This window comes from Triturus cristatus, chromosome 4_2 (genome assembly GCF_964204655.1).
Source record: "Triturus cristatus chromosome 4_2, aTriCri1.1, whole genome shotgun sequence".
In the NCBI taxonomy this organism is placed as follows: Eukaryota; Metazoa; Chordata; class Amphibia; order Caudata; family Salamandridae; genus Triturus; species Triturus cristatus.
The window spans coordinates 180,217,051-180,238,897 of NC_140586.1; the positions used below are offsets into that span (position 1 = coordinate 180,217,051).

Here is a 21,847-nt window from a genome sequence, read left to right on the forward strand (position 1 = left end):
ATCGTTCCCTAACAAACAGTCTACAGGCATGGCGGGCCTCACAGCTACCTGAAGAGTACCAGAGACCCCCCCCCACTCGAAGGGAACCTGAGCCACCTTGCAGTGCCTCTCTGTGTTGTCAGCGGCAACAACGGGAGAGAATGCATTGGGGACCACCTGCTCCTGAGACACCAGGTGACACCTGACAGCTGTCACACTGGCTCCTGTATCTCTAAGAGCTTCCACCCTATGGCCATTTATGGTCACCCACTGCCTGTACTTCTTAGTGTTCTCAGGCAGCTGGGTTGGAGGGACCACTTCACGGTCTCCTAGCGAGACCAGGGACATCTCTGCTGGACCCCACCCACCTTGGACATCCCTCTCCTCCCCCAAGGCTACACTAGTCACCTGCCGGGGTGGAGCACCAGTGGGTGCTGGTTTACCAAACATCGGACACTTCACATCAGAGGCAAAATGCCCCAAATTGTTACACCTGTAACATCTCACGGGCCCCTTCTGAACAGGAGGACCTGTCGGGGCCCCGGTCGGTTTCTGGGGTGGGGGAGGCTGAGAACCCTTCCCTTGGTTCCCTTGGGGATTATTTTGGGGCCCTTTTTGGAACTGCTTCTGTTTACCCCTGTCCCCCCCACTCCTCTGCTGGGGACCCTGCCCACCTTTGGCGGAATCTCCCACGGTACCCTTGTGGACCCTGGTACTGACCCAGCGGTCCGCCTCCTCAGCAAGCTTCCTCGGGTTAGTCAGCTTACTATCTATCAGGTGCTGGCGTAGCTCAGGAAAACAATTACTGGACAAGTGCTCCCATGCCATTAGATCAAGAAGCCCTTGATAATCATTCACCTTACTACCCTTTACCCAACCATCCAGCGCTCTGCAAAAGAAAGTCACATACTCCACATACGTACTATTGGGAATCTTAGTGCAACCCCTGAACCTCTGTCTATATAACTCAGGGGTCAACCCATATCTAGCCATCAATGCTTCCTTCATATGGGCATAAGAATTACGAACATCAACAGGTAAATCTAACAGTGTGTCCCGCCCTTCACTCAGGAACCTTCCCCACAACCCCGCTCCCCAATCTTTCTCAGGGACCCGGTGGGAAGACATGGCTACCTCGTAGGCTCTGAACCACTGCCCGATGTCGTCATTCCTGAAGAACTCCTTCACTACATCCTTGGGAATATAAACTCTTGGTTCCGCCGATATTGGCGGTGTGCTGCCACCAGAGGGATTAAGCTCCAAACTTTTTGCTTTCAGCTCCAGCTCCCTCAGCTTCATGTCATGCTCTAATTATAGATTCTTTTCTTCCATGGCTAATCTTTGTTTTTCCATATCCATCTGCCCATGAAGTTTGGCCATTTCCACCTCGTGTGCCCGGGTTGCTGCCCTGTCCGCCAACTCTTCTGGCGACAGGCATCTGCCAAACTCATGGACACTTTCTGGTGGAACCACTTCCACCTGATTCTCTGGTGCCTTTGACTCATACCAGGCCCTCAGCGCCTTCACAAATTGCTCCTTCTTCTTTAATCCAGTTTGGGCAATCCTGAACTTGGAGCAAAGACCTTTCAAGTCTTCATTGGTACGATTCTCGAGTGCTTCTTCTTCCCAATCTACGTCTTCAAATCCAGAGATTATGGAAACCACCCTTCCGGCGGAGTGTGAACCAGGCATGGCTCTAACAACGGAGATGCTTGGCAAAACAAAGACAAATGCTAGCCTTGTGGCTGTGTTACTGGTCTGCTCTCACTACGTGGTGATCAGTGATTCACTATACGCAAACCACAAATGCAAATCCGTAAATCCCACCGCTGCCACCAATGTTAGAAATGAGGGGGCTCTGGTTGACGCTGGTGTTAACCCACAACAAGCAGGGACCCTTTACTTCTTGTCAGGGCGAAGGATGACTCCCCAGAATAACCCCTGCTCACCCTCTAGGTGCGTGGCGCGAGCAGTCTAGGCTAAGTCTCAGGCGTACACGGTTAAGCAAATGCAATTATACATACAGTAAACCCCCTGCATGCACCACAAATGGACACTGATCCGGTAGTATATAAAAATAAGCTTTTATGTAGTTTCAGCAGAGTTAAATACAAGGCCCAGTAACGTTGAACTGATGGGGCCACAATTCTCGGGAATACGGTAAAGTTCTCTTTGTACGGAAAGTTCTTTAGGCGGGCACAAGGTGACTGTAGGCCTCAGCGCACTCCGGGCTGAAGCGGCGACCGGGAAGCACACGGCAGACGACAGGGAAATCAGAACGTTGCGGACCCTGGATCCGATGTGAGTTCGTGGTCGAGTTCGTAAGTACAGTACCTTGTTTCTTGACGCAAAGGCGGGAGCGGGATTTCAGCGGCTCTTCGACAGAAGGGCGAGGCGGCGTCCGAGGCTCCCACACTTCACGATGGGGGTCTGATCTTCAGGCTCACGACCAGAGCGGGGTGTTGCAGGTGGCGGGTGAACAAAGCGGGGCAGCCGGGCACGCAGATACGTCCGGGCCGTCCGAGGCTTGGAGATGCTCACAAACGCCGATTCCGGCGGGAGGGTGAAGGTGCACAGCGAGCCTCCAGCGAGCGAGGTGACAGGGGCAGCCCAGCACAGCGTAGGGGGAGCGGCTCCGATCGAGCGAGGCTCTTCCCAAGGCGGGGGCGGCTAAGCAGTCCTGGTCACGGCTCAGGGAGGGACTGCGGCACGAGGGTCACAGCTCCGGCGAGGGAAAGGACACCACGGTCTAGCAGCAGGCGAGTGAAGATCAGGTAGAGCCCAATGGTCCTGGGGCTCAGTTCAGGGGGCAAGCTCAGTTCCAAACCCTTGGAGATCGTTTTGGAAAAGCACAAGTCTTGAAAGTAAAAATAAAGCAAAGTCTTCAGCAACAGTTTCTCTTCTCCCCTTTGGCAGCAAGGTCACCACTGCAGGCCAATCCCCCAGGATAGGGACAGTCTTCGTCCTACAGCTTTCCCGGTGCCTCCTCCTCAGGCAGAGATTCTTCTTGGTCAAAAGCGGATCTAGTTTCTTAGGAGCAGGGCTCCTCCATTTATACCACAAATCTTTTGTTCTCCCAGGCCAGGGGGGCCCTTGCCTAGTTCAGTCCGGTTTCTGAGCACTTTGTTTTCGTGATGCAGGCTTCTTCTTTCAGAGTGCAGGGCAGAGTCATCAGACGCTCCACAGGGGGTGGAGCCGGCATCGAGGTAGCGGAGCACTGTCCTATTCAGAGCCTAGGAGCACTCCTCCCACCCATCTACCTGTCGATCGTCCTATTCATACCAGGCTACCTAGCCCTGCCCATCTGGGTTCCCCCAGCCCTGTCACTCACACCAGCCAGACATCAGATACACATCACGCAGAGGCGGCTGAAATGTTTAGGCAAGCAAAGGCCAACTTTCTAAAAGCGACATTTGCAAACCCGGAATATTAAAATAAACCTTGCGAGAAGATGTACCTTATTATTCCGAGTTCAGGCATACTAAACTCGATCTTCTACCATGTTCCCTGGGTCGGTTAGGATCATAGGGTGTAATAATCCAGGCCGCCCATACTGGCCTATGAGAACAGGGTAGCCTTACAGTAGTGAACAACAAAATGGCGGTCATTCACTACCAGGACATGCCATGCACCTAGGCTTGTCCTACCTCAGGCTCACAACGCACCCTGCCCGTGGGCCTACCAGAGGGGTGACTAACATGCAGCTAAGGGAAGGTTTCAGGGACCGGCAAGTGTGGGCACTTGTCGGTCAGCGTGTCAGTACCAGACTGCACGCAGGTTCTGCGGTGGCAGACCTTAGACGTATTTTACCGGCCGCTTCTGTGGGTGGCACAACCTGTGCTGCAAGCCCACCAGCGGTGTTTGCATTTACATGCCCTGGCGCTCCTGGCGCACTTTACTGGGGTCTGACAGTAAACCAAACAATCCAATCATGGAATCCAACCAACATATACAATTTACAAAGGGAGCACTCGCACCGCGACACTGGTTGGCAGTGGCACAGCGCGCTGAGCGGCCAACACCATAAAATCACATGAGGCACAGCGACAAAAAAGAGGGAGGGAGACTCACGCCAAGGTGCCAGGTCTAACAGCCTTAATGATACTTTTCAAAATATGTCTGTCCGCACAGTATTGCAAGCCCCCCCCTCAGCAGCTTGAGGCCATCACAGGTGAGTATTGTGCTACATGTCTGCATTGAATGATACATAGTGACCCATGTGTGTCCTCTACCAGACTCAGATCCCAGGGTATGGATGGGTCGAGTTAGTTCAACACTCTGGCATAGTTTGACATTTACACACACATATGTTGTGGACTAATGCAAAATGACTGCAACATCTCATGTAAAAAAGATATTTTTATTTGCGGTTGGATGCGTGTTTTGGTAGATAAATCAAGGTGCTCTACCGGGTGCATAGAATCCAAAGTTCACAGGGGGAGATAGTATCCTTGGCATTGGAAGTCATCAGAGTCCAGACCACAGTGTTGGTCATCATTGGTCAGACTGTGACCAGCAAGTCCATGTGGCAGAGAATGTCATTGGATGAGGTGCTGCTGTTGAGCCAGAGGGCCAGGTGCCAGGCCAGGTGACATGAGAGATGTGGATGGTCCGCTGACTCTCACGGTCTTTTCCGTGGATGACTGTAGTAATCAAGTCCACTCGGTTGTGATGATTTAGGTAGATTTATTGGAGATGGTACAAGATCACAGGTAGAAAAGGATAGGACCAGATGTGGATCTGTTCAAGTCCAGAGGGAAACCCCACCAGGAGCAGCCAGCAGGCAGCTCAGCCCAGTCAACTGTCATAACACACTGCAGATTCCCAACATTCTGACAGCATCATGACATGAACATTCCACTGGTGGTAGATTGGCATTGCATCAGCATAAGCAGGATATAACATATCCCCCTTTCTCATACGGGAAAACATAAAGCTAGAAACATAAGAGACAAACCTGAGAAAGTGAAAGCAAAGTGATTATACAAAAACCAGGAGAACAACGAACATAAGAAAAGCAGTGTGAGAAAAACCATAGAGAAACGCAACCAGAGAGAAATTAAGAAACAGAGAAGAAACAAACATTGAAACCATCCTCCCTTCTTACACAACAGCGAAGAAGAAAAACAAACAACAACGAAAGAGAAAAGGATAAAAGAAAACGCAACAGATAGCGACAAACGCAGAGGAAGATAAACAAAAAAAGTCCAGAATCCACAAGAGACACGAGAAGAAGAACTCAGAAGGAAACAGAAAAGAAGAAAGAAACAAGAAGAATGAGGAAAAAATATAAGGATAATTCCCCATCTAAACACCACTATCTTAAAGCAATGACAAAATTGTAATGCAAAGATAACAGTGCAAAAACAGCAATAATATAATATCAACAGAACATACTTAGCAATAAAAATATGAAAAGCATTGAAATAAGGTATGAACCTAAGCTAAGTATGTGAACTAAACTGCATGGGTGAGAACCCACGACTGATCTCTTGGTAAAGAGATGACTTGTGCACCAAACTGGGAATGCTTCCCATACACATATAAGTGTAAAAACACACTTTGTGTGGAAAAGCCACACAGCACACTGTAATGTAGCACATATGAGTAGGTACTCATGACATATTCCAATCAATGAAAGGAATGTTTGGTTAAGAACCCCTGGTAATGCAAAAGGACTGTAACCTTTGCATGAAATCCCTACAAAAGGGTAGAATTGACAGTGATTGGGTGGGAACCCACACTTATGCAATAGACGCTTTTCCCAGACGCTTTTCCTCACAGGAACAACTGGCAGACTGGTAGTGGGCGACCGATGGGAGGTCACTGGTGGGGTCAAGATGCCAGTTGAGAAGTTGCAGGAGATGTATTTTTGAAGTTGCTTGAAGTTGAAGTTGTTTGAAGTTGAAGTAGCTTGAGGTGACAGAAGTAGGTTCTTTCAGTTCAATTCGTCGCCAAAATAATGTAGTAATCAAGTCCACTCGGTTGTGATGATTTAGGTAGATTTATTGGAGATGGTACAAGATCACAGGTAGAAAAGGATAGGACCAGATGTGGATATGTTCAAGTCCAGAGGGAAACCCCACCAGGAGCAGCCAGCAGGCAGCTCAGCCCAGTCAACTGTCATAACACACTGCAGATTCCCAACATTCTGACAGCATCATGACATGAACATTCCACTGGTGGTAGATTGGCATTGCATCAGCATAAGCACGATATAACAATGACCCACCTTCCTGGGGGGACCCTCAGATGCAGGCCTTGACGATGCTTGTGATGCTCCGTCGGACAAATCCTCCTCCTCCTCCCTCCAGCTGGTGGTGGTCTTCGCCTGGTGGCACAGGGAGGGTTGCCCATGTTGTCGGCGATCCGACGGAGTGAACGGCTCATGTCCGTGTGCACCTCCAGGACCTCAGCCAGTCTTGCCTCCATCCGTCCTTGGTGTTGTTGTTGACTGGCATGTTGCTCGGCCTGCAGGTTCTTCATCTCGTCGAGGGTCCCCTTCATCTCTGTGAGGCTCGACACTACCTGGCTGATGCCCCTGGTGTCACGCCGGTATGTGTCCAGGATGTGGCGTATGTGTGACATACCGGTTCCCTCAGCTGGCTGGTCAGGTTCGTGCCTCCGCCTGCCTCCACTCCCACCACCCCTGCCAACACGAGCCTGGCCTGCCGTTGTGGGCACATCGGGTCTACGGGACCCCTGAGGGATGGCATTTGCAGGGTTGCCTGCCTCCTCCTGGGTGTCCAGAGAACCTTGTCCCTCCTGGTCAGACTGGCTCTGTTGTTCAGTGCTAGCAGGGCTCCTGGGTGTCTCCTGGGATGTGGCAGGAATGGGGGTGGGGGTTGGCACAGATGTACCTGACGCAGGTGCTGCAGGGGCTTGGGCACCATAGGGGCCAGGTTGGTCGGGGTCATCCACGGAGTGGTGAGAGTCATCGCTGCCGGTGGGATCATCTTCACGCCGAGCCTGGGACTGTGATTCTTCCCCCCCATTGTTGGGGGGAGGTCCATGGCGTTGCCCTGTGTGTGAGAGAGACAATGTTAATGCTGTTTCATGCGACATCCATGTTTCATACATATTCAAGTTGTCACAGTTCCTCCAGGTAGTTGGATGTGCCTAGCATTCCTCTCAATGTACACTTGGGGATGGGTATGTGGCGGGGGACAGATTGATATGTTCTCCTGAGTGTTTGACCATTAGAATTTTGGCTAGGATGCGAATTTGGCTATGGATTGGTCTTGTTCTTGTTGTGTCACATGTCCATTGGGAGAGTGGGTAAATCCGTTGGCTGCCCCGGGGATGTGTGCTTATGTAAGGGGGGGGTGTGTGACCGGGCCTGCTGTTGTGTGTAGTGTGATTTGGCATTAGGTCTCCCAGGTGATGTGTCTGTCCCCTCATGGTGCATGCTAGCATGACAGTGAGTGTGAGTTCCTGTGCTAGATATCTGAGCTTGTGGAGTTGGTGTTTGAGTGTACAGTGGTCACGGGAGGACCTTGTGCTGCATACAGCAGGACCAAGTGTCAGCTACCTTGTCAGTACTTTGCCAGTCCCTGTGTATTGTGCATGGTGCATGGGTATGTACCTAGGCCATATGGGCTGAGGGCATTGGTGTCTGCTTCTGAGTTGCACAATGTGTTGTGTGAGCCCCACCCTCCCAGCATCCTGGACATCAAGTCTTGGGTTTGTGGTTGGTGGAGCCTGGGACATGGCATTGCCTTTATTTGTGAATGGGCATGTAGACGTTAGTGGCATGAGCGTGGTTTTTGAGTGTGGTTGTGTGCGGTGAGGGCTTGGGGGAAGTTGCGTGCATTTGGTGTATTTGTGGTGTGGATGCCATTTCCCCCATGTTACGTCAGTTGTTTGTGTACTCACCAGGCTCTGCGACTCCTTCTACTCCGTGTACTCCCACCGGTGGAAGCAGGGCCATCACCTTCTCCTCCCAGGCATGGTAATGTACAGGTCTGCGGGGCAGCTCACCTCCAGTGATGTTACTCTGGGCGTATTCCTCATTCATTTTCCTCTTGACTGCCCTCCGCAGATCGTACCACCTGGATTGGCATTCATGCCTGGTCCTTCTGATGGGCGCAACAGCATTCACCTTATCGACGATCCTCTGCCACAGGCTAGTTTTTTGGGCTATGCTGGTCTGTCTGACCAATGTTCCAAACAGCTGTGGCTCGACTCTGATGACTTAGTTGACAAGGAGGTCCAGCTCTGCCCTTGTGAACTTTGGATTCTTGTCTGTGGGCATGATGTGGGGTGTGTGTGTGGATGGTTGTGGGTGTGTGGGTGTGAATGTGACGGTGTGTGTGTGAATGTGAATAGGGGGTGTTTGTGAAGGAGGTTGTGTGAAGGTGTGTAAGTTAAGGTGTAGTTAAGGTGTAAGTAAGGTGCAGTTGTTTCTCTTTGGGGTCTGGCAGCAGTGGGTCTGTTGCAAAGGCTCATGGGTTGTGTGTGTGGGCCCTTTTTATTGGTCCATTTTTGGGTGTGGCTGTGTTTGAAATTTTGGTGGGTGTGTTATAAGAGGTGGTTGTGAGTTTGGGCCTCTGTTTGTCATGTAGACGTGTTTTGTGGTGTTGTGCGAGTCAAATTGACCCTCCTTGTGCTGTTTTACAGTGTCCTGGTTCTGTACGAGTCTTTTTTGCGTAGGTGAGGTCCGTACATACGTGATGCTGGGTGAGGGTGCTGGGGTACGGTGTTGGGGTACGGCGCGTAGAGGTGCGGGCCTGGGGTATGGTGTTGGGGTACGGCGCGTACAGGTGCGGGCCTTGGGAACGGCGCGTACAGGTGCGGGGCTGGGGTATGGGCCTGGGGTACAGCGAGTAGAGGTGCGGGCCTGGGGTGCGGTGTTGGGGTACAGCACGTACAGGTACGGGCCGGATGTACGGGCCTGAGGTACAGTGCGTACAGGTGCGGGCCTGGGGTACGGGCCTGGGGTGTGGCGCGTACAGGTGCGGGCCTGGAGTATGGGCCTGGGGTATGGCGCGTACAGGTGCGGGCCTGGGGTACGGTGTTGGGGTACGGCACGTACAGGTGCGGGCCTTGGGTACGGGTCTGGGCTGCGGCGCGTACAGGTGCGGGCCTGGGGTACGGCGCGTAGAGGTGAGGGCCTGGGAAATGGCGTGTACAGGTGCGGGGCAGGGGTACGGGCCTGGGGTATGGCGCATACAGGTGCGGGCCTGGGGTACGGTGTTGGGGTACGGCACGTACAGGTGCGGGGCTGGGGTATGGGCCTGGGGTGCGGCGCGTACAGGTGCGTGCCTGGGGTACGGGCCTGGGGTACGGCGCGTACAGGTACGGGGCTGGGGTACAGTGCGGACAGGGGGGTACGGTACTGACATACGGGGTACAGTGCTGACATATGCAGGGGAGGGGGGGCTGTATGCCTCGTATCCGGGCACAAGTTTACCCGTGTACATGTGTGCTACTGCGTTTGCTCCGTACGGGGCCTTTTACATGTGGTTGTATATTCGGACGGGCGGTACGGATCGTACTTGCGCGCTCAGACTTCTGTTTTACGATTTGCACGTAAAAATGTCCGGCTCCCTCTCGTACACTTTTCCCGACGCTATTCTGACGTAAAAATGTCTGCCTCCCTCTTGTACCCTTTTCCCGATGCTATTCGTATGTATTTTTCACGTACGAATCGTACTTCGCAGTTTGTAAGGTACTTGTACGATTCGTACATGAAAATACACGGATACGAGTCGTACGCAAAATTTTTTGATGGATCGGAATCGGCACCTTAATTGGGTAGACTCTTTACAAAAGGTATCTGTGCTGTCATTAGAAGTCCTAACTCAAAATATATACGCATATACTCATCATAATTTCAGTCTAGGTTTATTTATTTTTCATGAGCTACCGTAGCATCTGACATGTTCATTTGAGTGTATCGACATTGAATTAAAAACATCTTTCTTCAATTAAAACAATTTTGACCTATTTATGGCGGTATTAATGATTAGTACTCAATTACCATCAAGTAGAGAGGTCCCAGGGCCCTTGGGGCAACCTGTATTGAATGTTGGTCATAACGCAGGGTTAGTTAATGGTAATCAGCTGACCTCCTTGGACCCCGTGTCGAATAAGCCACGGAGCCAAGAGGGTCAGTAAGAAAGAGGGTCTCTCAAAGTCAGCTTGGGTGACATAGAGATTCAGAGTTTACCCTGCAACACTATTTCAGCTTATCAAGGAACCAGTAAAGACCCAACACCAGGAAATGTACTGACAAATTCATATGTCTCTGTGTTAGAACAGGGTTTGGTTAGCGGAGGTGCCCCTCTTCCTCCTCTCGGTCGGCATACTCTCCCAGTATGGTTTGATCCCGGCCAGGGTACAGTTGGGGAGGGGGACTTAATCACAGTTTGTAGTAGTAATAGGGATTGGTCAGAGAGGGGATTGGTCTTGGGGCCAATGGGTAAGAGGCACCTAAGTCAGTCAGGGCTGGGTATCAGGCAAGAGAACAAAACCTTGCTTTTTGTCTCCCTGTTCGATACTGACTCAATGTTACTGAACAGAAGCGCCCTTTTTCAGTTGTTATCAGAAATAGAGGACTTGTGACTGGTAACAAGCAAAGACCTCGAGTTGGTTTATTTAGACCTGAGGAGTGACCCACCAAACACTAGACGCACATTTACGTCACGGGTAGTTTCAATGCTAGTACTGGCCAATGTAGATTCCTTTAGGAAAAGAGGAATAGACGTGCTCCCCTAAGTGAATCCTTGGCTTGTCCTGTTTGAATCTTCAGGGGAGACCCATCAGGTGCCAGGTAGCGGGTCCCCTACTCCCATGGGCATTATAAACCCTATACATCCAAAAGACATCAAAATATCAGTAGGGAGAAGCCTATGAATCAGAGAAATTAACATTATAGGTCCCCAAGTTCATAGGCCCAGAAGTCCCATTAAGGAGGATGAGATGGCCCAGTGGAGCTGGGTAGTCGGTACCCTGAATGGCTCAAAATGAACTACAAAATTGCCCTTGTTGCGGAGGCAGCCAATTGGGCAGAATTCTATCCTGGAATCTAGCAGGGGTAGGAAAAACTAATTGTACGTTTAAATCGTTGTTAGAATATGAGCCTAAAATAATTTGCCTCCAGGAAACCTGGAATTGTGGGGATTTTCACTTCAAGAATTTCTTTGTATACTTTTCTGCAGCAAACTTTTCTGTAAAAGGGCATGCTAGCGGTAGTTTAGCTATTTTACTTAGCTGTACTATACGATGGGATCCTGTGATTTACATTCATCCCTCAAAGTGTTGTATGGGAGTGATGTTGAGGATGGGTGAAGATAAATCAGGGCAAGCTGTTTCCCTTTTTCTGGTAAACGTGTACATGCCCCCAGGGAGAGCATCCAACTCACTGGTTGATTCCATCTGTACCTATGTGCAAAGGATAAGTAGCACTGAAGAATGCTCACGGATTATGATGGTGGGTGATTTTAATGCAAACATTTCCAATGGTTCTGTCATGTCTTTTTCAAATCTTGAGTTGGAGGAAGTATGGTCTATTCCGGATTCTTTACTGCCCGATCATTTAAGATCAGATAAACGAGGCCTGTTACTTTTGCATAATCTGAGAATGTTCGGCCTATTAATACTAAATGGTAGATTCTCAGATGATTCCCCAGCCTCCTATAGTTACCGGGGCCCATATGGTCATTCATTAATTGATTACATGGTGGTATCTTACCAACATTTTGGTGCATGTACACAATTTAAGGTACTTCCAACAAGAATCAGTGATCATAGAATTTTGGCTGTTAATGTTGACATGGAAATTGTGAAGCCTGAACTCTGGAATCATAGTGACGAAGAGGTTTCATATAATCGCAGTAATGGGAGCACTTTTTGGTCAAATAATTTGCTCCCAAGTTTTAAGAGAGTTTTTGAAAATGTGGCTATTTGCACTCAAGAAACCCCTATTGCCATGTTTGAGAGAATCCAGGCTGTAATTAGATCGTGCGGAAGTAAAAAGCAAGTTGCCAGTTCTGCATCGCCACTGGGTAAATCATGGGAAATCAAAAAACTAAATCAGAAAATGAATGCCTTAATCAGAGAACAATTTAGCCTGGCCTCAATACCAAGGCAAAGGGAAATCAATAGACTAAAATAGGTATGGAAAAGGAAAATGGTATCAGAACGGAGAAGGGTCGAAGACTCAAACTGGGTTAAACTTCGAGAGGTCGCTCAAACCGGTGACACTAGGAAATATTGGGCGCTGATAGCAAAATTTTGCAATGGGAGAGATAAGGCAAAGCCCATTTTGATTTCAGATGTAGAATGGTCCGTGTATATTTCCAAGCTGTATGCTTTAAATTCTACAGTTTGATGGAATCACGATGTTGTCTCTGCCTCCTCCATGGGGAGCAATTATGGAGCCCCTTTGTGCATTGAAATAGAGGGTTACATTAAAGGGGCAAGATATTCTAGTGCGATGGGCTCAGATGATGTACCAATAGCCATAATCAAAAAGGATGGCGAAGCATGGGCAGAATTTTTACATCCATTGTTTGTCCATTGTTACACCCATGGGGACATTCCACAATCCTGGAAGGAAAGAATACTTGTTCAATTATACAAAAATGGTCCAAAAAATCCCCCTGCCAGTTTTAGACAGATTTCTCTTCTGGATGCGACTGGTAAATTATTTGCGAAAGCATTCTTACCCATCTAAAAGACTGGGCTTTCGGAAATGGTCTCATCCCCGTACAGCAAGCAGGATTTAGCAAAAACAGTGGTACCCTGGATAACATCACCACCTTGCAAACTTTAACTGAAAAATATCCAGTGAGCTGGGGAATGCCGTTATATGCGGCTTCTATAGATTTCTCTACGGCCTTTGACCGGGCAGATCGAGGGATGCTATGGAGAAAATTGGTCACCTTGGGGATACCAGGGAATCTATTACGATTGATTATTGCACTGCATTCCTCTACCTGGACGCAGGTTTTATTGGGGTGGAACACAGGGCCTTTCAAGAAAAATAGAAACTAATAATGGGTTGAAGCAAGGGTTTCTTCTGGCCCCTCTTCTTTTTTTTAATTTACGTTAATGATTTGCCAAGGAGAGTGGGGCTCAGCAAAGGTGATTCCCCTAAACTAGGAAACAAAGTTGAGCAGCCTGCTATATGCAGACGATGCCATATTAATGGATCTAACTCCAATTGGACTCTAAAGACTGAGTTGATTAGATAGACAGACGAATACTACTTAAAAAAAAATATTTTAAAGAACAATGTTATGGTTTTTAGCTATTGGTGATGTAGAGTCAGAAAGAACTTGCATTGGTTCTTGGGAAATGAGAAACTGGACATAGTAAAGTTTTACCAATATTTAGGAAAAATCTTTACAAAAAAGTGTTCCAGTAGCAATCACATGGATCAATGTAAAGGCAAGGCAATCTCACATGCCTTCGCAATTAATCAATTTTATACACACTGTCGGAAAAGACACTTCGCACATATTTTATGAGTTTATAAAATAAAGATACCACCAGCACTGAGCTATTCCTGCGAAACAGTAGATGCACAAGAGTGGGATAAATTTGAGAAAGTAGAGGGACGGATTTGGCGTCAAATCTGTAATCTGAATCGCGCGGCTCCTATTGCAGCGATTCGGCTAGAATTTGGTTTACTCTTCACTTATGTGCTTTCAATGGGCGCGTGCTTAAGATGGTGCAACGCATTAGCAAACAGCTCTGAGAACGCCCTGCGGGTAGCACTACGTGAGGAAATCTTTGTCAGCATGAAAGAAAAAAGTGCTCTTTTTAGGAATCATCATAAAGCAATGAAACTGTTCGGCCTAGAGATGGACAGTGTGGCGGTACTTTGTAAACGTGCTTTGTAAATCAGAATTAAAAAAGCAATCAGAAATAGATATTTTATTGTGCGCAGGGAATAGTAATAATGATTGTATTGCGGGGAGTATTATTGACAAAAACCCCCAATCATATGTTTTATGGAATCTTAAACATTAAGTACGTAGAGTTATTCTGTTGTTAAGGCTGAATCTACTCCCTTTAGGAATCGTAACAGGAGCTTAGGAGGGCATTGCCAGACAGGAAAGACTCTGTCACTTATTTAACTCCAATGTGGAAAACTTAAATCATGTCCTATTTGTTTGCCCCACAGTACAATCTTTACGTTGCAGATACCTAAGGAATTGTTTTCTAAAGTACAATTTCACCACAGCAGAAGAGGCCCGTAACTGTCTGCTGGCACCTCCATCTGAATTAGTTTGTTTTAAAAAATATTAGCTTTTTTAAACAATTTCTAAATATATTTTAGAAAGGTATTCATTATGCATGTTTCCAACCACTTGCACTTTTTCTACCCTTTTTGCTGCTAGTTTTTGAGAACTGTATGCTGAAATTGTATATCTTCGTTTTTACTACGTGCTTTTTAATTTTTATGTTTTTCTTACACTGCTAGTTATTGTGTATTTCCCCCTGAATTCTATTACTCTGTTTTTCTGCAAAGTTTTCAAATATTCTTAAATATTCATTATGCTGCTGGTTATTTTGTACTGTACTCTGAATTAACAAATCCCCACTTTTTTACTATATGTTCTTAATTCTTAAAGTTTCCATTGTAGTATTAGATTGCAATCTTTGTAAAAGTCCATTAAGTATTCAACGATGGTAACCTGATTTGTTATGGATCAATCTAATTAGCACTCAAAAGGTTCCTGGAATGGTTTCTGTGTATGTGCTCTTTCTCTGTTTTTATAAGATATGATGAATTTAGTATCATATATATTTAGAAAAATCCTCTTTTAATGGAGTGTTATGTTGATTTTTGGATGTACCTTTTTCACTTTATGTGGAACTCTTCGGAGTCCCAAATAATAATAAATAAACTTGAGCCTTGAGTGATTAGTGATCTCTTAAATAATAGACTAGATAGGCTAATAATCAGTTATTGAGGCTGCCCAGCAGGTGGGCAATAGTGGCTGCCCAATGGTGTCGGGCTTTCAGCCCGCAGTGTCAAACTCCATATTGAACTACATTTCCAGCTTTAACTATGGGGAATAGTAACATCCAGTATAACAAGAGTAAAGGATCAGTGACATCCTTGATGCAATATATAATACAGAGACATAACAAGACCACGTTCTTTTTTATCAGCTCTGTAGATAGTTAAATAAGCATCACTTAGAGGGTGCAGCAATAATTGAAGTATTCCAATATTTTTTGGTAATAGCCTAGATGTGTGATTGTATTACTGGACAGTAGAAAGGGAAATAAAGGAAAGTAAATAAGAAACTGCATCAATTGGTTTGACATTGATTAGATATATGATTACAGTAATGGAAGACACTTATTGACATAGGTAGCCAGTAAGAGAACAATAACAACAGTCAGTTGATTATTGCCACATAATAATGCCTAGTTCTATTTGAGAGAGGTAACTATAAAAAGACAAGCATTGGCAAAGCTGGTAGGTCTGGCATTGTCGACCAGCCTTTTTGCAATTCGTGTTTTGTTTTGTCATAGCTTCTGCAAAAGTTGAATGTTCAGGAAGCTGCTGGGCATTTGTCAATCTGATTAAAAATATTGACCAAAAGTAAGAAAATATTTTTTGTCTCAAAAAGCACACATTAGAATTGGACTCCCTGCCACTGAAGAGAAATACTTTTTGTGTTGATGTGCAAATTTAAATGATACAACCAAAGATAAATCAATGAAAGTCTTGCCTAACAAGACCTAAAAAAGCCAGTCATTATGCCATTAGCTGCCAGCCTCTTGCCTTTGAGAAAGAAAGAAAGAAAGAAAGAAAGAAAGAAGGAAGGAAAGAAGGAAAAGAAGGAAGGAAGGAAAAGAAGGAAAGAAGAAAGGAAGGAAGGAAGGAAGGAAGGAAGGAAGGAAGGAAGGAAGGAAGGAAGGAAGGAAGGAAGGAAGGAAGGAAGGAAGGAAGGAAGGAAGGAAGGAAGGAAGGAAGGGAAGACCAAAAAGCAGGAAACAAAGAAATCAGAAAGAAGGAAAGAAAGAAAGAATAAAGGCCAATAAAGACAGAAAGAAAGAGAGAGAAAGAAAGAAAGTAAGTAAGAGGAATAGAAAGAAAGAAGGTAATAGATGGCAAAGGAAAACAGAACAAGTAAGAAGTAATATAAAAAAAAAGAATTAAAGAATGAATAAAAGCAAGAAAAAGAAAAAACTAATGAAGCAAGAAGCAGAAAGGAGAGAAAGAAAAAAGGCAATATAGAGAAAAGCATGAATAAAGAAAAGAAGGGATGAAAGAAGAAAGAATGAAAGTGATGAAAATATCAAAGATAAACAGAAACCAAGAAAAAAGAAAAAAGGAATTAAAGGAAAAAAGAAAGGAGAAAATGAATGAAGAAAAATAGAAAACATGAAAGAAGGAAAGAAGAAAGAGAAAAAAACTAATGAAAACAAGAAAGAAGGACACATGGAATGAAAGCATGCAAGAAACAAGAAGGGAAGAAAGAAGACAAAAGAGAAAGAAAGCAAGGATAAAGGAAAGAATTGATGAAAGTAAAAGAAAGAAGGAATTTTTAAAGAAAAAGGGAAACTAAGAAAGAAGGAAATAAGTAATGAAAGAAAAAAGGAGGAAAGAAGGAATGAAAGAGAAAGCAAGAAAAAAGGGAAGAAGATATGAAAGAATGAAAGAGAAACAATGAAGGACAGAAACAATGAAAGAACCAAGGAAAGCAAAAAAGGAACTGGATGATAGAAAAAGGAAAACAAGAAAAGAGGAAAAAGGAAATGAAGAACGAAAGGAAATGAAGAACAAAAGGAAAAGAAAGAAAGAAGGAAAAGAAAGAAAGAAAGAAAGAAAGAAAGAAAGAAAGAAAGAAAGAAAGAAAGAAAGAAAGAAAGAAAGAAAGAAAGAAAGAAAGATTGAAGAATAATAGAAACAAGGAAAGAAGGGAGACACTTGAACGCATTAATCTCTCGGGCCTCAAACCCAAATCACAGTTTACTCCGAGCCTGGCTATGGTTGGGAAAAACATTGAAGTTTTTGAGAAAGCGGTTGAAAGCGATATTCATAATATCCGGAGCAAATCAAACAAATTTGCGGGTCATAACAACATTAATAGAGCAGAAAGACAGGCCCTCAACTCCCTAAAAGCAGATAGGAATCTAACGATTAAGCCTGCCGATAAGGGAGGTGGGGTAGTGGTTTTTAATACCTCGGATTATGAGCGTAGAATGCTCGAACTGCTTAACGTTGAGGAACATTATGAACGTACCAATGTGAGAAACCTAGCTGCGGTGTCTAGAGAATGTCTTGCCCTATTATTAGAAGCTAAAGAAAATTCTTGGATCTGTGAGGATGAGTTTAAATTCCTCAACAATTTGGAGCCGAGGACCCCTGCTATATACGGCCTACCAAAGATCCATAAAAATAACACTGACCCACCAATGAGACCAATAGTGAGCAGTATTGGCTCCCTGTTGGAACCTGTTAGTAAGTACGTTAATCATTTTTTACGCCCCATTGTCTTTGGCTTGCGTTCTTATGTGAGAGATTCTGCTCACATCATTTCCCTCATTGAAGGGAAGCCGTTCTGTGGGGAGACTCAGTGTCTAGTCACCCTGGACATTGAGTCTCTTTACACAAATATTCCACAAAATGACACGGTTGATGTGATTCGTAATGCTCTTGTGGATCAGGACCTGGGGGGAGCTAGTGCTGACTTTATTGTCAGTTGTGTTAACCTGATCTTGAAAAACAACATATTTCTGTTCAAAGATGAGTACTTTAAACAGTTGAAAGGGACCAGCATGGGGGCTACCTGTGCTCCCAGTCTGGCCTGTCTGTATGTTGGCCAGTTTGAAACCAAGCACATCTACAACGAGGTGGCCCCTTTTTTTGAAAATGTAGCGGGCTGGTACCGCTACATTGACGATATTTTCTTTATATGGGAAGGCACAATTGAAGACTTGGAATTGTTTGTGGACTGGCTGAACCTGGGCGACCCAAATCTGAGATTCACGTTTCACCATAGTAGAACTAAAATTGATTTCTTGGATATTACGATAAAAGACTCAAATGGAGTTCTGGAAGTGGAACTGTTCACTAAACCTATGGCCAAGAACACTCTCCTCCACTTCTCCAGTTTTCACCCCAAATCCCAAAGGGATAGTATCCCTTTTAGCCAGTTTCTCCGGCTTCGGAGAAACTGCTCTGATTTACAAGATTTTTACAAACATGCTGATGAGCTTAAACGTAAGTTTAGAGATAGAGGCTACCCAAAAAAACTTTTGACCCACTCCTTTAAGCGTGCTAGGTTCTATGACCGAGACGCCTTGGTCAATAAACCAGCAGCTAGAAAGGAATTACCTAACAAAGTGGTTTTTGTGAGTAAATTCTCTAATTTGAGCAATCAAATAAAGAATATTGTCAATAGAAATTGGCATATTTTGAACCATGAAGAAGAGGTCAAATTGGATAGACTATTGTATGCTTTTAAGAAAAACAACAATTTAAGAGATATCTTAGTGCATACGTATCGTGAAGATAGGGTTGAGAGCCAAAGAACAATTACAAATAATCCAGCTATTGGCAATAACAGATGTGGAACCTGCAATATTTGTCCCCAATGTATACAAACTAAAGAGATTACACACAATGGCAGTGTAGTTAAAGCAAATACTCTCAATAACTGCAGAAGTTAGAATGTGATTTACTTTCTCCGGTGCCCCTGTGGCTTAGGCTATGTAGGGGAAACGGGGAGAGAATTGCGAGTTCAGCTAAAAGAGCATAGATCAGCAATTAAAACGAAAAAAGTAACTGCGCCTCTTGTGCCCCATTTCTTGGAGTCCGGACATGGTGAAAATGATTTTCTGTGGTATATCCTGGAAAAGGTTACAGTGGACAGGAGAGGTGAGAATATCGGGAACAAGCGCAAAGCACGCGAACAATGGTATATTTCCCATCTTAACACCGTGCGCAAAGGACTAAACTCAAGAGAAGAATGGGAACATCTACTAGTGGTTAGATAAGTAGAACAAGACTTTTTATGTGCTCTTTTGCTTCGATATGCCTATCTTTATGAAGGGGACTTTTTCCCTACCTTTGAATGATGATTTAAACCTTGGTGCGGATATTTTAATTTCCAGAAAACTGCCTCCCCTTAAAATATGGGCTTCCTTATAACAATGTGTATAATCATCGGCCTTCATAATATAGGCATAGATATGAGGGACTGATTTATTATAACCAGCTGTGAGTTTTTACTTCTTGTTAGGTGTACAGAACCTTGCTGTTAGGTCTGAACATATAATCTCTATAGGTTGTTTTATTTATGCTGGATCCCCAACAATCTGATTTAAGCATATTAAGTAGAATAATCACTTGGGCCATAGTAATTCCACTCTTTAAAGATGGCGGCTATGTATTTGAGGCTGCTCGAGTGTAAGGTTCGATCGCGGTCTTTATGCCCAGTAAGTTAGGTGTACATTATTGTACTTCATTATACAGACTTGCAATTACAAAACTAGCTCTCCTTAGTGGCAGTAAGAACAGTGGTGAGTACCCCAAAATTTTTTTTAATAAAAATACTCTTTTTGGCTGCCGTAGCTATATTTTTACCATTATTGACGAACTCGGATGGTGAATCATATATGGGATTTCAAGAGTAGGGACTACTGTTTAATCCGTAAAGAACAGACCGTTATCTTATTTCTAACAGCTGAGAGTACTAGCAGCGTGTACTTTTAAGATGGCGGCCAAACTCGCGGCCGCTTAGATATAGACGACATCAAGCCTTATGTACCCCGGAAGTGGTGTGTATACTTCCTATTGCTTGATGATTAGTGATTCTGTATTTAAGCCTTCCGTCCTCTGTGAGTCTTGTTCCATCGACTCAGGAGGCTTGACCGTGCGTATCATATCAGGCGGCACATAGGTATGTACAGGTTGTTGGCGGCTAGAGTTAAGATGTCGCATTGTAGTTGTGAGATTTTTCTCACAAGGTTGGATGACGTTTCTGTAATTGCTTTACAGTGCTCCATTTGCATAGATCCCAGTTTTTGGGACGTTCTTATTTTCTGACACCCGATGAAGAAACGGGCTTTGTATCTCTGGATAAACGTGCTGAGGTAAACAAGAATTTATTATATAGACACCCGGGTTCGATTTTTTCTTTATCTTTAATTTTATTGTGATGTTTCAGATACAATATGTAGTGGTTTTGACTGACTGCTTGGCGGTCTTTTTCTGTGGCTTAGGTAATGGTTGCTGAAGGGAAAGCTATCAGTGGTTACATAACTTTGTAAGACTACAACCGTATTGATAGTGGGTGTGACGTACAAACTATTTATCTAAAAAGGCGCTGTGTGAACTTAACATTTCGAGTGAAACTTGTCACTGTGTGATCATAGTTTCTGTTCGAGCCAATCATGGAATAATGTCTTAGTTGGGACATTTGTACCCAGGATGGTTGTAAGACTTATATCGTTCTTTTTAAAGACTAATAAAAGAACCTAGAAATTAGTATTAATACAATGCTTTATTTTCCATCTATAGGTCTTTTGACTATTCTTGATGGGAATACTAATAAGGACTGTATCCGGATAGACAGACTAGCGTCCTGGGTTTACCTTAACTCGGAGTTGATATAATCAAGGTATAAAAGGCAAATAGTCTCTATACATTATTAACTTGTTATACTTTGAATTTAGATTTCAATTTAACTTTGAGCTATTATTTCAGCGTTCATGTTTTGTCTAAATAGGCTTTCCTCTAAAATTATGTGAAGGAATTTTACGGACCAGATATATGGATAAAACCTCGGCAGGACTCATAAGGACATATTTTGCCGAATAAGAAATGTGAGTTACACAATAAGACTGATAATCACTACCAAATAAGTAGGAGAGAATGGGAATTGTGTTTTGTTGGCTCATTGTCAGTATGAGGAAACATCTACCAACTGTTAAATATAGGTGGCAGCGTAGACGTCATAGCCATAGATGAGATCTAAACATGAGAAGTATCTAAGCATCACTAGGACTATCTCAGAGTTTAAAAACATGCTTTGTGTGCCTATTATAAAGACAATTGACTATATTGCTAAGTGGTTTTTACTAGTATATAGAACTCCAATAAAATGTATGAATCTCAGAGTGTTAGATATGTATGGATGTTAGTTTCACTTTTTTAAGGTGTGGGATGAGTTTTTGGACAGTAGGATGAGTCAAACATTGAGACAATGAATTTATCTTGGCTGTCACTAAAATTATTTTATATGGCTTTTTTTCAGATTATTTCTTTTAGTGTAACTGATATTGGGACCTTATATAACATTTCCTGAAGAAGGTGTTGGCTGTGAATTAGTGCCCACCGAAACGCGTCGATGCTCCTAAAAAAGGAAACCACACAAAACCTATGATTGTTTTTGTGACACATATAACTGAAGTGATATCGATTAGGGTGACAACTGATGAATCCTTGATTTGGTGGTTTTCTTTGTTTTAATAGGACTAATTTGTTCTTTTTCTTTTTGTTCCCAATCCTATGTTTTATGCTGTTCATTTAATTGCATTTGCAAATGTTTTTTTTTTAAACAGTGATAGTTTTTAACTTATATTTGATGATTATTTCTGTACTGTATCATGTGACACTGTCATTGCCTCATAAATAGCTATATGACAATGTGTATTGTTTGATATCTGTGACTATCAATGAATCTTTGAATAAATTTGTACAATCTATAATTTGTTGTCTCCCCTTTGACCACATTCCAGTTGTCCATTCTCATCCTACTATTGTGAGTTGTTTGGTGAGTGAAGTGCACTGTTGCCAAGGAGTCTATTCTTTTGTGACTAAGGTCGTTTCTGGTGCCCCTCTCCTTTGGCCTAGGGGTCCCTCTCTCTTCTTTTTCAAAAAAATTAAAGA

At 44.4% G+C, this 21,847-nt stretch overlaps 1 long non-coding RNA gene across 1 annotated transcript; it reads left to right on the plus strand.

Moving 5' to 3' along the window:
* Positions 1-19,820: 19,820 nt before the first annotated feature.
* On the plus strand, positions 19,821-20,548 carry LOC146833303 (uncharacterized). The gene is made up of 3 exons (XR_014960220.1): positions 19,821-19,856; positions 19,955-20,049; positions 20,477-20,548. It is a non-coding gene; the product is annotated as an uncharacterized LOC146833303 (long non-coding RNA).
* Positions 20,549-21,847: the final 1,299 nt, after the last annotated feature.